The sequence below is a fragment of the Neomonachus schauinslandi genome, chromosome 8 (assembly GCF_002201575.2).
Source record: "Neomonachus schauinslandi chromosome 8, ASM220157v2, whole genome shotgun sequence".
NCBI classification, from domain to species: Eukaryota; Metazoa; Chordata; class Mammalia; order Carnivora; family Phocidae; genus Neomonachus; species Neomonachus schauinslandi.
Window position 1 is genome coordinate 130,392,259 of NC_058410.1, and position 15,453 is coordinate 130,407,711.

Consider the following 15,453-nt stretch of genomic DNA (forward strand, 5'->3'; position numbering starts at 1 on the left):
GGCAGATCCTGAGTCGGGAAATTTAGCGGAAAGAAGACTGGAAGAGACAGAAATGGTGGCTTATTCAGGGAAAGGGGAGGAAGATCCCAGGGGAAGAGACTGGGAAGAAGGGAAAGAGTGGCCACCAGAGTTCCCTGGAGATGGACGAAGGCAGTGGGAGAGGTACAAGGGTCTGCTTCTGCTGTCATTTTGAGAGATGAAGAGGTGGCTATGTTCCCAGCATGGCGTAGAGGGGTGAGAGGAGACTGGCCCCAGAGCTAGCAGGCCGCCTCAGGAGCAGGTGTGGCCTCATGAGTGGCTCCCTGAGAGAAAGGACCAGGGAGCTGTGCAGAGCCATATGCCCCAGCATCCAGCGCGGGCTCAGATGTTGCTGCAGTGGGAACCAGCCATCTCCTCCAGCAACCATCCTGGAGCAGCGTCTGTAAAGCTTGAGGGCAAAAAATGATCAGCCAAGAATTGAATCTCTGGCCAAGTTGTCCTTTGAGTATGAAAGCAGCGGGCAGATATCATCAAGGGTTGAAAAAGCTCAAGAAATACAGCATCTGTGGATCCTTTTTGCAAATAAAAACTGTCTTGGAAACAAACCCAGCCAAATGAAAAATGAATCAAAATAAAGAATTCAGGAACTGAGAGGCTGTGGATTCATTTAAAATAGAACTGATACCAAACAACCATAGGAAGTATGGCTAAAGAATAGAATTTAAAGGTCACATGTAAATATTATAACTAATCCAATTGGGGATGGGAGGGACAGGGGTGGGAAAAAATATGCTAACTTCCTTCCTCATCTTCTCTGTTAGGGAATCAGTAGATACTCCCTAATGTTGAAAGGGACAGTTTAATAATAATTTCAGCTCTTAAAATTTGGCATAAACATTTTTCTTAATTCAGGGAGATCTTTTAAGGATCAGTATCTCTAGTGGTGAAGGAACATTTGTCTGAAATTCATCAGTTTCTTCAGTTTTTAGTTCTGCATCTGAAAATCCAATAGAATTCTTTTAATTTAAAATTGCATGAGGATAATCTTGTTTTTGTAAATGTCAGTGTGGAATCATGGGATAATTTATCCTGGGTTATTCGGTCAAGGAACTTTCGTGTATCCATCAGGCTTTATCCCTGTAGAAGTACACGGAGAGGTGTCTGGAAGAATGCCTGCCAAATATTAGTAATGGTTCTATTTCTGCGTGGTAGGATTTGGGGTGATTTTTAGGTGTTACTAAAAATTTTTCTGATATTACTTGAATTTTTCAAGAGTATTTGCTGGGCTTTAACTTATTTCATTCTTTCAACAAATCTCTGCTTAGAGTTTTCAATTTTAGTTTTCCATGATGTGTGGTTGGAAACACTTTTCTCTAAGAATTGTATCCTGGGATAACAATTTGAATTAATTCATGTGTTGTCCTTGTGCCCAGTAATGTTGGTGGGCAAGTTGTTTAAACTAAAGCCGGTCATCTTTTTACAGAACAAGAGGTCATTCTTTTGGAGGGCTTGGAGTAAGGAACTGGGGGAGAGGTATCATTGGTACAGATGAAATGAATTTATTAAACAATGCCCTAAACCAGTGGTTCTCAACTGGGTGTGATTTTGCAAACTTTCCCCTCCAGGGGATATTTCATATTGTCACAACTGGGGTGGGGGGAGTGGCATTGAGTAGATGGGGTCCAAGGACACTGCTAAACATAAATGCACAGGACAGCCCGCACCACAAAGAACTATCTGGTCCCAAATGTTAATAGTACCAGTGTAGAGAAACCTGCTCTAAAGTCTTGGAGAAGAAACCATTGTATAGACAATTGATTCCCTCACAGGAGTGAGCCCAGAGACAGAGGATCCTATTTTGGAGATGAAATCTCTTTAAGAAGCTACGTTTATTTTTTCTGGCCACTAGAATTCTTAGCCAAATACATTCATTAAAAACACTTCTCTGCTTTTTATTGGGCTCTAATTAGTTTTCCACTACAGTATCAATTTGTTTGTCACCGAGGGGTGAGAAGCTGTAATTGTAATCAGGAGCGTGAGTCTAACGAAGGGTCGATGTAGTTTTCAGTGGTACCTTCACTACCAACCTGGCTGAGCTGGTCTCTGATCTTAATCCTTAACTAGCTCAGCAAGCCCGGCCAGGCGATTTGAAGTCTGTGAAACCAATGGATGGTCTGGATAAGTTGCATGAAGCAGGAAGTTAATGCTGGAAGACTGGACCCATTTTGGTGTACAAGCATGTAGGGAATGAACTATTCTCTCCTCATTCACCGTAAGGACCATCCATCAATGGATGGGAACAGGGTTGGCTTCAGTCGAGGAGGCATTTTGCTCTCAGCCCAACAGCTTTTTTGGCACCCATGCCAATGAAAATCTGCACATGCTGGAATTACCTGTCTGGCTTGTGACTATAAACAGCCTTCATATACAAAACTCTCAGCATCTCTGGCAGCTGTTTTCAGGATCTCTTAAGTCAGAATTCCTGGATGTCAGTGACTTTATTTTAGCCACAGTCATTTCTCTCTTGCCCGTGCTTCCTGCAAATGTGTCTTTTCAAGAGACTCAACCTGGAAATGGCTTGTGACATACCATCTGACTTTATTGTGCAAAAAACAAATGACTGTCATGCTCATTAGACGCCGGATGAACTGATGAACCGAATTTTTGGTCTGAAGCTTTGATAAGGTCAGCCTTTTTTGCAAAAATAAAAAGCTACCACTTCCTTGGCTTCAGATGTAGTTTTCAAGTACCTTTTCATAATGCCTTAACACTTGTACTTTGACTTACCTCTATCATATATAGCTTATGAAATGTAGAATTGGCTTTATTGTGATATAGAGTCCTTTTAGACTGGGGAGCAAGGTGGGCATCCAGGGCTGTTAGAGGCATTGGCTTTCAGCTAAATATGCCAATTACTATGTATATTATCAATTTATGACATAGGTCCTAGGGGCTAAGAGCATGGGGGGGTGTGTTAATATAGCACTGAAGAGCTAGTAAGACAAGAAAAAACATGCACCTATTATCCATGATCATTGAGATATGGGTCTTGTCTGGGGGAGACAAATTGCCTTTCTTCAACTATTTTCCATAAGCTAATTATATCTGAATATTTTGTCTCCGGCTTATAATAAAGCTTATTTCTAAGCATATGCCATAACCATAGGTTGCATTTAAGTAGAGAAATGTAAAAGGGGGACCCCACCCCGGAGGCTTTGCCTTATAGTAGTCAGTATCCTCGACCACAGGAGTGGGCCTCAGCTCTGCAGGCTCTGGAACCAGACATTCTCCGTTCCTCCTGAGTTGATGAGGCTCAGAAGACAGAATGAAAATTAATTTAGAGTGAGAAATATTACTGCAGAATAAGTCTGCAGTAATGTTTCTGCTGTCATTTTGAGAGATGAAGAGGTGGCTATGTTCCCAGCATGGCGTAGAGAGGAGACTGGCCCCAGAGCTAGCAGGCCACCTTAGGAGAATACTAATGTTATCATGGATTCCATATGAGCTACAAGTACATCACATCTGGAGGTAGAAGAGTGTTTCACATCTGTGTTCTGCTCGTTCATGGATATGTGTTGCTGCATTTATTTCAAAACATTATTATATTTGGGTTTTTTTTTTTTACTAGAATTTTTTCACAAGCAAAGGATCCTAAAAGTTTATTTTGATTAGCCTTTCCTATTCTATATTGTATTTTGGCACTCCTAAATGGCCTTTCAAACACTCAGTGTAGACACTAACCGACTAGTAGATTTCAGGCTACTGTAGGATGATGTTGCCTACAGTTAGCTGTTGTGTTTTTGTGTTCTCATCTTTGTGCACTGATACTTGTGCAATTATTTGACTTTTTTTTTCAGTTTCAATCTGACTCTTTTATAAAAGGAAGCAGAAAACGAAGCGATACATGAAATGTTCAAACTAATAACCAGAGACATAGCTGTCATTTACCTAATGCAATTGAGTCTTTAGACAAAATGGCGAATCTTAAGTTTCCAGTAGATGCTTGTCATGAGAAAGAACGAAATTAAAGAACATGCATGAAATGTTGAAAATACATTGTCAACTATAGTGCTGAAGCATTTTGATAGTAAACTTCAGCTCCTTGAGAACAACTTGTCGCTTATAAGACACAAATCTCAGGTAGGGAATTTTGCATACAATTTTTAGGAATATAGTATATTACCTCTAGGGGAATCTTAGAACTTTCTTAGATCTAAAAGAAACCCCTTCTCCCCAAAAGTTTTCTCCATACTTGAAAGATCTGAAGACCACTGGGCTAGTATTCTCCAGTCATATTTCAGAGCAGAATCTTAAGATAAATTCTTAGGGCATCCTTTTCCCTCCCAGTACACTCCCTTGCTCCCATGAGCGGACATAGGCACATTTTCCTCTCCCTGCATCCAGACCCCATGGAGTCTACCACTCTTTGGCACACTAGCCTTTCCCCAGGCAAGATACAATGTAATTGCCTATAATTGCAGAATGATACTTCCTCAACAGACTTTCTTAAGTCTCCCTTAGCACACATTTACAAACCCCCTCAAAGACAGTTACTCCAGGTCATGGGTAAGTCCAAGCATTTTGTGTTGGTTTTCACTAGATTATCTAAGAAGATCACCTTTCCTGATTTTATCCTGAATTTGGACTCATTTATCATCATCCTCTCTGGCCTGACTAGCCCTCAAAGAAATGTTAGTTTCATACTAAAGACGGAAAGCGTTTGTAATAGTTTGAACCTCAGGTCTTTCATATTATCACTAATAAAGACTTCAGCTATCACTCATTGTGTTACAATTGGATATCGCTCTATTGTTTATGAATCATTTTCACAGCCGGGCCTGCCTGCTCTCTGATTTTGTATCGGGGTACAGGGAAATGGGGAAGGAGGCAGAACAATCCTGCCATTCCCTCCATCAGCCCTGGTGTTTGTCCCGGCAACTGCTCCTGCCCTCAGGTTAGGCAGACACCCCTCAGCCCCATTTTAGCTCCTCTCCCGGCAGCTGGGGGCAAGGCAATCTTACACGGCATCTTTGAGCTATTCTGGTGAGTCTTTGGAGAACACAGAACATACTAAACATACTTCCACATGTTCTGTACCTTATATATTGATCTTCTAGTTTTCTCAGGTGGAAACCTTGTTTTTCCAATTTTCCAGTTAATCTAGGGCACCTTCCAGGAGATCCCACATACTCAAGACATAAGCCAATATGTCAGTTTGCTAATTTACCATGTGTTTATTCCTTCTCAGTGACTTGTCTATTATTTGAGGCACTCCCTTTTTAGAGGGGGGTACGTGGGTGGAAGAATCAGTATCAGGGCTATCTGTGGGATTGGGAAAAACAGACTTGATTTTAGGCTCAGCGAGTTATTTGGCCCAAGTCTTTGAACAATTTAGTGGGAAACTCTTGAGCTGACAACATACCTTTCCAACGCAAAGGCACCTGGAAGAGAATGGTTCAGAGGCCCCCGTGAAGGAGGTTGATTAGTCTTTGAGAAGTAGAAGGACAATCAGGAGCGTGATCCCATGGAAGTGCCCACTGTCTAGGGGAAGGGGGAACAAGTGGGAACTCGGACACTTTTCAACTGCAGAGAAATCTATAATATAGGAACAGCTGATGAGAAGAGTATAGTCATTAGACTCTATTTTCACCATTGTTGGTAAATTATTCCTGTTATCAGACGGATGCCTTGGGCTGTTTTGACTCAATTCTGTCAATGTTCTATTGAATTAAGCCTCTGGTTCTGATTCCCAGGACACCCAGCCCCCTTCTGGTTAATACTTGGCTTTTCCCTGTAAGTTTTCAGGTAGGGATGATGGAAAAGGCCAGCATTTTGTTTCTTATGACAACAGTTTCTCAAGATGAACCAATAAATTCGCTCCTGGTTATGGCAGAGCTTCCCAAAGAGCCTGAGTACAGGAGAGAATCACATGCATATGATTGCTTATTCTAGCCCATTGTATTTTTTAAAGATTTTATTTATTTATTTGAGAGAGAGAGAGAGCATGAGTGGGGTGGGGGGGTCAGTGCAGCAAAGGGAGAAGGAGAAGCAGACTCCCTGCTGAGCAGGGAGCCGGATGCAGGGTTCAATCTCAGGATCTGGAGATCATGACCTGAACCCAAGGCAGAAGCTTCACTGACTAAGCCACCCAGGTGCCCCCTTATCCATTGTATTTTGAATAAATTTGTCATTCTAGATGATACCTTAAGCACATCTGCATTTTGGTTGCTGTCACCCATGGATACAGATAAGAGCAAATTTCTGGGATTTCAAAGCAGAGCACTAGCTCCTTCTAGAAGTACCAACCATCCTGGGTTCTACCTGACTTTCCAACCTCTTATTTTTCACCTGATTTCTACAGGTGGTGCATCAATCTCTTATCCATTTGGTTAATCTGAGTAAATTCTTGAGCATCAGATTTGTCCTGGAACAGAGATCAGATTTATTTGTTTTTTGACTCGTAGGAGCCTATTGCAGAATGTAGTGACTACACCTGGGGACTTGGCAGGCAGCTGGTCTGACTGGCTCCACTCCCCTCATAAGCATCTCCATTTCCTTGGCCTCTAACTGAGACATGTGGCAAAGGAAAAAAAAATGAGAGGACATATTTTCTGGAACGAACATGACAATGGAAATTGTTGTTTTGTTTGCTGAAACATGGTAGAAAATTAAAATAGAACTTCAATTGATTTACATTGAATTATTTTCTGATTTATAAACTGGTAGCAATTTTAATACTGGATGTCTGTCAATCAAGGTAAACTGTAGCAAATGCATATATGAAAGGCATCCTATTGCTAACACAAGAGGGATAAAAGAGCATACATATGAAATAAGACTGAGTTAAAGTTGTTGCCTTTTAATGGCAATAAAGAATTTTCCAGTATTCCAGAAAGGGGACTACATTTGTATTTATTTTAGCTGACTGAAATGGGAACACTATGTTGTATCTTAGTTCCTTAACCTAGTTTCCTTTAAATCTACTTGAAATTAGGAAAAGAAATTTTACTTGTTTATAACAAAATTCAGTAAAGTTGAAAATTGAAATTAGAATTTGCAAACTTAAAGACAAGGCTCAAATGCCTGAAATTCTTTATCACACAGAAGTGCTGTTCTCTTCTAGCTTTCAAATATTTCATGCAAGCCTGGGCATCCCAATTTAACCGTAATTCAGCAAATCTAACCTGTTCATTACTAAGGAGTGTCCACTGAAGATTTTGGGCTGGGGGTGGGGGTGTAGAGAGGTGGGGGATGGAGGGGAAGTTAGTGATGATATTGCAGGGTAGACCTTCTGGTCTCTAAATAACCTTCGGTGGAACCTCCACTCCTGCAGCTCTGTCTGGTTAGGTCATGGGCATTCTTCTTGCTGATGGGAACAGTTTGAATGGTTAGTGTCTGACCTCTGATGTCTTAGACTTTTTAGAGAGCTGGTGAGACCTTTGGGAAGAGGCTCCAGAGCACTGTAGCTGTTCCACTTGTTTTTGTCTTTTTTTTTAAGACTTTATTTATTTATCTGAGAGAGAGAGCAAGTGAGTGAGAGCATGAGCAGGTGGAGGAAAGGCCAGAGGGAGAGGGAGAAGCAGGCTCCCTGCTGAGCAGGGAGCCCAATGTGGGGCTCAATCCCAGGACCCCGGGATCATGACCTGAGCCAAAGGCAGACACTTAACCATCTGAGCCACTCAGGTGCTCCTGTTTGAGTCTGTTTTTATTCCCAGGGATACATTCAGGTTATGATGGCAAAATGGATCACTTGTTACCTCAAGAACAAATAATCCAATCAAGAAATGGGCAGAAGACATGAACAGACATTTCTCCAAAGAAGACATCCAAATGGCCAACAGACACATGAAAAAATGCTCAACATCACTCGGCATCAGGGAAATACAATCAAAACCACAATGAGATACCACCTCACACCCATCAGAATGGCTAAAATTAACAAGTCAGGAAATGGCAGATGCTGGCGAGGATGCAGAGAAAGGGAACCCTCCTACACTGTTGGTGGGAATGCAAGCTGGTGCAGTCACTCTGGAAAACAGTATGGAGGTTCCTCAAAAAGTTGAAAATAGAGCTACCATATGATCCAGCAATTGCACTACTGGGTATTTACCCTGAAGATACGAATGTAGTGATCCAAAGGGGCATGTGCACCCCAATGTTTATAGCAGCAATGTCCACAATAGCCAAACTATGGAAAGAGCCTAGATGTCCATTAACAGATGACTGGATAAAGAAGATGTGGTCCATATATACAATGGAATATTATGCCGCCATCAAAAAAATGAAATCTTGCCATTTGCAATGATGTGGATGGAACTGGAGGGTAGTATGCTAAGCAAACTAAGTCAATCAGAGAAAGACAATTATCATATGATCTCACTGATATGAGGAATTTGAGAAACAAGACAGAGGATCATAGGGGAAGGGAGGGAAAAATGAAACAAAATGAAACCAGAGAGGGAGACAAACCATAAGAGACTCTTAATTTCAGGAAACAAACTGAGGGGTGCTGAAGGGGAGGGGGTAAGGCAGATGGGGTAATGGACATTGGGGAGGGTATGTGTTGTAATGAGCACTGGGTGTTATATAAAACTGATGAATCACAGACCTGTACCCCTGAAACAAATAGTACATTATATGTTAATTAAAAAATGGATCACTTACTAATTGGTTTGTGCCAGGCTAAGTACTGAAATCATACGATAAATAAATGGAACTTTACCCCAAGGATTTTCCTGAGAATATGTTCTTTACTTCCTCTGTTTTAAACCTAGGATAAGCCATTAAGATATGAGCAAACACTCCCTTATTGATAAACAAAGAGGAAATACTCCCCTGATGTTAGGGGCATACCATGAGGCTCTTTCTAGCATTCTGTCAACTTCAATTACCAAGCAAAGCTACAGTGTTCATTACTCTTAGGTTACAAAATGGAAAGTGATTATTAACTTCTCTTAAGGGGAACTGTAATTACTGTATCACCAAATGCAGAGCAGACTATGTTGCTTCTCCCTCTCCCTCCCTTTAATGTTCCAGGGGTTCCAACATATCCTCACACTGTTCTAATTTAAAGAGGAGTTTCCAGCGATCCCCAGCATCCCTGGCATTTCCTACCCTCCCAGGAATAACAGCAGCACCTACCTACCTAAAATCAGCAAGCAGACACTCTCAGGACAGCAGGTGAACGCTCTTGGCCATGGCTTAGTCTTTAGAGACGCAGTGGCAAAGCCAGGGAACTCGTGGGCACTTAACTTTATCCTGAATAGCAACAGTGTCACGTCTGCATTCATGAGCTCAAAGGGTCCTAGAGACTCCACGAGGTTAAGCAATCTGATGAATAAGGTGACTGGGAAGGGCTCGTTCACCCTTACTGCGGTTAGCCTCAGTATTCGTTTTGTGCAAGGGAGAGGCTGGTGTCTGTCTAATTGTGAAACCAAGCACAACCAGAATGCATCGGGCCCCTCTCAGTATCTCTGCATTTTGTGGTCCCTCTTAACCAAAAAGGTATAGTGTGTTTCTCTGCTGAATATTCCAATTAAACTCAGGTAGTGAAATAAATGGATTTGGAGGAACCCCCCCAAATACTCCTGTGTAACACCAACTTAACAGCCTGCCAGACTCTCAAAAGTAGGGGAATATAACCTGAGACCTGTGTGGTCTTTGGTGCTCTCCGTCTTTTAGGGGATCCAGTGGGATTTAGTACAGGACTGAGGCTTTATAATAGCATATGATATATATAATGGTATATAATATATATATGACATGAACATGTATCCTACCATTCATCCAAAGGGGATGCTACTGACACGCTATGAGTGGGACCAAACACATAGACTTTCCAATAGTAAACTGAGGTTACAGTGATCCTTCTATTGCTCTGTCTTCCCTCTCGAATGCTGTACGTATTTCGTGGGGCACCTGGCTTGGGCCCACTGTCCAGTTGGCAGCTCTTGGACTAACTTACGGATGAATTCAAACTTTGCCCTTGCTGGTCTCATCAGTGTAGTGAAGTGGCTACAGATGCATATTAATGTTAATCATCTCTTCATTAGCTGAGTGCCTACCATGGTGACTAGTTTGGGAGACACAAAGATGGAAAGAACATCGCTCCTGCTTCCAAAGGGTTTTCCGTTTAGTTGAACAGACAAACGCAAAGAGATACTGGGGAATCCAAAGAGGGAAGTCAATGAAAGAGGACTGCTTGAGGATTTTAGGGAAGGCTTCTTGGAGGAGGCAGTACCTTAGCTGAATGTTGGAGAAAAAAGAAGCCTTAGAGGGGAATTGGGGCAGATGGGGAGGGGGTAAGAGAAGTCATCTCAAGCCAAGGTGATGGTAGGAGCAAAGGCAAGCTATTGAGAAACAGCAAGGGACTCGTGCTCTTGCTTGACCTGATTTTAAGAGCCCAGAATCCTTCACTGAACCGTTTTGCCTGCTTTAGCAGCTTTTTGCAGGGCAGAAAGACCTGCTCAGGCAGTGTGGGCCTGTCCCAGGTTGCAGAGGGATTTGGTAGCATAGCTGGATCTGGGTCTTAACAGTTAGCAGGTGCAATTCAAGCTCTTGCACTTCTTGAGTCAAGAGAGGAGTTAATAGATGCATTCTAAGCAATTACAAGTTTGCACCTGCAAAAAGAAAACAAGGACCTCATGTGGAGAGGGGCCAAATACAGAACTTCAAGGAATCCGGGTAAAAAAAAGTCCTGAGCTCCATCTGCTTTATTTTCACAGTCCTGGTTTATGTCCTCCCTTACTTCTGTGTTTGGAAGAAAAAATGCAGTCATGACACTTTGACACCAATGACATATGACTGTATCTAGAGCTTCATTATCAAGGAAGTTGTAGGCTGTCCATTCTGGTGTTTTGATTCCCCTCCATCTCCCTTCCCTCCTCCCCAATCCCATTTAGCCATTTTCTCCAGCTGTTGTTGGTAAGGAAATGATAAACATGCACATAGCTTAAGTATGACAATATTATACAGAGCTACATTTCTGCTGTTGCTATATAAACTCGGCTCATGTATTGTAAAACCACAATGAGCAACAAAACACATCCCTTCCCTGAAAACATATTTCCGTCTGGGTCTGGTTCTTGTATTGAGATATTTCCCCCTGCGCTTCCTAGGTGGCCTCACCACAGAAGGCAGGTGTCATATCAAAGGACGGCCTAGTGGAAACTGGCATGCCAAATCAGGAGACTGTCTCCCTCTGTTTTCTTCTACTGGCCCTGAGCCCGGGACTCAGTTTACCCTTCTCTCCGGAAGCTGAAGACGAAGGATCTCCACAGCTCACGGATTGCTCAATTTGTGCACAACACAAATCGGATCTAGTCACTCTGTCCACCCTCAAGTCTTTCTTCATTGATCACAAGCTGTGGCTCCTCCCTTCCACCAAAGCCCAGAGGGAGGAAAGCGAGGCTGTTATAAGGTGTCCTAGCAATATGCAGCACTTAACAGAAGATATGATTGCTTTTGAAATTTAAACAAAACGATCACCTCCTATTTTTAAGGTTTTTTGCTATATGCACAATTGAAGGCAGGTTGATCTAGATTTGCCTTCTTACTTTGCCTATCATTGCAATATTAGGATGTGCAAGCATGGGACAAAAAGGAGAACACCATTGCCCAAGGGATTTACTTTCAAGATGGTTGACTGGGCAAATTCCATTTTTCACTAATGGCAGAAGGTGTGTTTCTCATTCATCCCTCTCCCAGGTGGCTCCTATTCTTGCAATGGCCTTGGCTTCCACAGACCCTGGAGGTGGGTGACCCAGGTGCAGAGCCCAAGGAACGAGGCTGCGGAGGGTTCTGCAAGTTAGGGAGAGAAAAGCGGGTCTGTGGGAATGGCAGGGGAGGGTACCATTTCTTTATTTCTGGCTCCCCCCTATTCACACTTGATTGCACATTCCACAGTGTGCAAAGGGGGAGCATTGTTTATCCATACAGATATTGGATTGTTGTTCTTCTTATCTGGGCTTCATAACTGTCTACTTGATTTTCATTTCTCTTCCTCCTGGTTTGATTAATTGCTTCTCTCTTGACCCTGAAACCATTGGCCTGTTCATGCCAAAATGCTGACTCCCACAGCACTGGGGCCTGGTGAATGAATAGATCTGCCACACAGTACTCCTTGTTTTCTAGTCTTTGTTAGTAACCGATCATCAGAGGGACTGTTGGCTTTGTGCTGTGGTCTGAAGAAAAGACATCCCTATTGCTTAATTGTTGTCTCATTTAACTCAGTCAAGGAAGCAGTTTCTTCGGGGTAGGTGAGGTGAAGTTTTATGGAAAGGAGTGTCCCAGATTATGACATTGTAAATTAAGTAGTCACTTAATTACCTATCTACCTTTCTTTATAGGAGCGTACTTTATCATAGATGGATTCTCGAAAATGCGTATTTTCGTTGAAATTTTAAAGAATTATTATAACAGTGCAGAGGTGCTCTTTAGGACTGGTTACATAAAAAAAAAGTTTACAAATGAATAATCCCTCTTTAATTTAGTTTCTGCAAAAACAAGTATACTAAAGGTTGAATTTGCTTAAAGCAAAGGCAAACCTGAATCGTGACATGGGTCACTCCATGCCACCGAAGCCGAGGCGTGAATACCCTGTGGCCTGCTTGCTTATCTGCATCTGCTTACTTGGGCTGCCTTGTACACGGCCGCCAATTGGTGTCAACCAGGCTACTCCTGTCTGCTGTCAGTGACTCAGTATGACTTCATTTATTTGAGGTATTGAGTAAATATTGTCAAGGCTCAAATGGCTCTAGGCATTGTTCATGCGACTGGAGGAGAATTGACACCCCATGACCTACAGAACACCTGTGAGTAGTTCTTAGCACATAGTTCAATGGGGGATTGTTCTCTTCCATCTAGACAACCTGATCTTCACGGATTGGACTCTGATGTCTGATGAGGGAGAAGTGCTGTGTGCGGGGCAGGGACACTGAAGTACTCTGCTCATGTTAGATGGCTTCCTTCTTCATTAGCATTTTGCCAGGTTGAGCCAAGGGAGGAGGCTGACAACATTAGTGACACTTCACTATCTAAAGGTGCCTTTTCCCCTTTCTCAGGATGGGATTTAGCCACAGGCTCCAATTAAATCACAAAACACTACAGGGCTTATTGTCTTTGACAATTTTCTTGAAATGTGTTCCAGGCAAAATCCAAATGTCCTTTAAAAAAAAAGATTTTATTTATTTATTTGTCAGAGAGAGAGAGAGCACAAGCAGGGGAAGCTACAGGCAGAGGGAGAAGCAGGCTCCGCACTGAGCAAGGAGCCCAACATGGGACTTGATCCCAGGACCCTGGGATCATGACCTGAGTCGATGGCAGATGCCCAGGCGTCCCTCCAAATGTCCTTTTGAGACTAAATTCTTCATCTCTTCCTACGTCAAACCTGAGAACTAGGTTAGAATTGGAGTAACTATTTGTTAGGAACTTTTTGAACGTACCCTAGTTTATACATAACCTGGTCTTCCAGTTTTATGGGAGTAATAATAGAGTATTTTACTCTAGGGGTTAAGTAAGCTGGTCCTAGTCTAAGTTGCCCCATCATCTGGGACGGTCTGTGCCATGTGTTCAGAAGGGTAACTAAGATCCTTCCCCAGACCAGGAAGGGACACCCCAACCACCAGCTCAGTCATCAGCCCTCAGAGCAAATGGGGCTACACTCTGGGATGTGATTTTGCCAGGGAAGGTGATTGACCCCGTAGACAATGCTTCCTTTCTCCGAATGACTTGTCAGCCCATTCCTGCTCTCCAGGAGTATTAATGCCTATGAGTTCCCACTTTCCATTCATTGGTTATTCAATCAATTCATTCACCCCCATTTCCCTGGGCCTGCTGCGCATAAAGCACTGTGCTCCATGTTGGAAATGCCAAGCTGAACAAGACCCACTGCACGTTTTCCAGGAGTGCACAGTCTAGCGAGATGAGGCCTCCGTGTACATAGGCAGCAAGCACAGCTGCTTTGAGAAGTGCTGTGATGGAAATATGGACAGAGCATCAAAGCAGACAGAGCAGGTGTCGACGTCCTTGTAATGACGTCCTTGTAATGACAGAATAACATGCGATGTTATTAAATCATAGTGTAATAACACTATGAGCTAAAAGCTGAGACATGGGCACCTGGGTGGCTCAGTCGGTTAAGCGACTGCCTTCGGCTCAGGTCATGATCCTGGAGTCCCAGGATCGAGTCCCGCGTCGGGCTCCCTGCTCGGCAGGGAGTCTGCTTCTCCCTCTGACCCTCCCCCGTCTCATGTGCTCTCTCTCATTCTCTCTCTCTCAAATAAATAAAATCTTTAAAAAAATAAATAAAAGCTCAGAAGTTCTTCAAAATCACTCATTGCTCAGTATTGGACTTTGTCTTTTCTTTGCTAGCGATACGTGTGGGCAAATGTGTGTTTTGGTGGTGGGGGGCGGGGGGCGTGTTCTTGGAGGTATTGGCTTTGGTATAGTGCCCATCCTGAAAAAAATGAGAACTGAAGATATAAAGCATACACTTCAACACCCAAATAGGGAGTTATTTTTAGATAATTTCTACTTCAAAAGCATTTACCTCTTAAGACATCATGTTAAGACATGTCTTTAGAAATGGATGGATAAATCGTTAGTAAATTTGTGGGTGTGTCATGAATTCAAAATGTCAAACAGCACATTGGATGTGGAAGTGGGAGAAATTTTTCAGCCACCAAATTTATGCATATGGAAACAGAGGAGGATTAAGAAATATAATAAAAATCCCACCAATACCAACTGAAATGGAAATTACCTGGGTTGATAATGAGTCTTGATTAAGGGAAATGCCTGCTTTACAGATTTTTAAAATGCATCTCAGTTATTATTATTTATGTACTACTTAATTGGCACTCATCCTTTGCTAGCCTGCATTATTAGGAATAGGAGTGTGCCGTACACGTGCTCGCGCACGTGCGTCTTTGTGCTATGCATGTGCGCACACACTGTGTCCTTTCTCCTTATCTAAAATGCAAGCTCCTTTGTAAGGAATACAATCAGTGATATTGTAACAGTGATGTAGTGGGGCAGATAGTAGCTACACTTGTGAACACAGCATAAGGTCTAAACGTGTCAAATCACTAAGTTGTACACCTGAAACTAATGTAACATTGTGTGTCGATTATAGTAAAAAAAAAAAAGTGCAGACCATACCAAAAATAAATAAATAAAAATAAAATGTAAGCTCCTTGAGGGCAGGGATTTATGGAATCCCTAAGGCCCATGTGTTCCGTGAACGCTACTATTTCTGCTGCTGCTTTTGCCCAGGCTGAACCCAAATCCATGGTTCAAATCCTGCCAATTCAGACCCAAGCAGGTATCTCTTCTTAACTTCAATCCCCAGCTCTTTCTGGGGGCATTAGCACATCATTATGATGCTTTTGCTTAAGGGCTCCTAAGTTCTGGGAGGGAAGGAGTTAGTGGGAGCAGAGTTCTTCTCTCTTTCCTCAGAAAAGCCAGTAAAACATC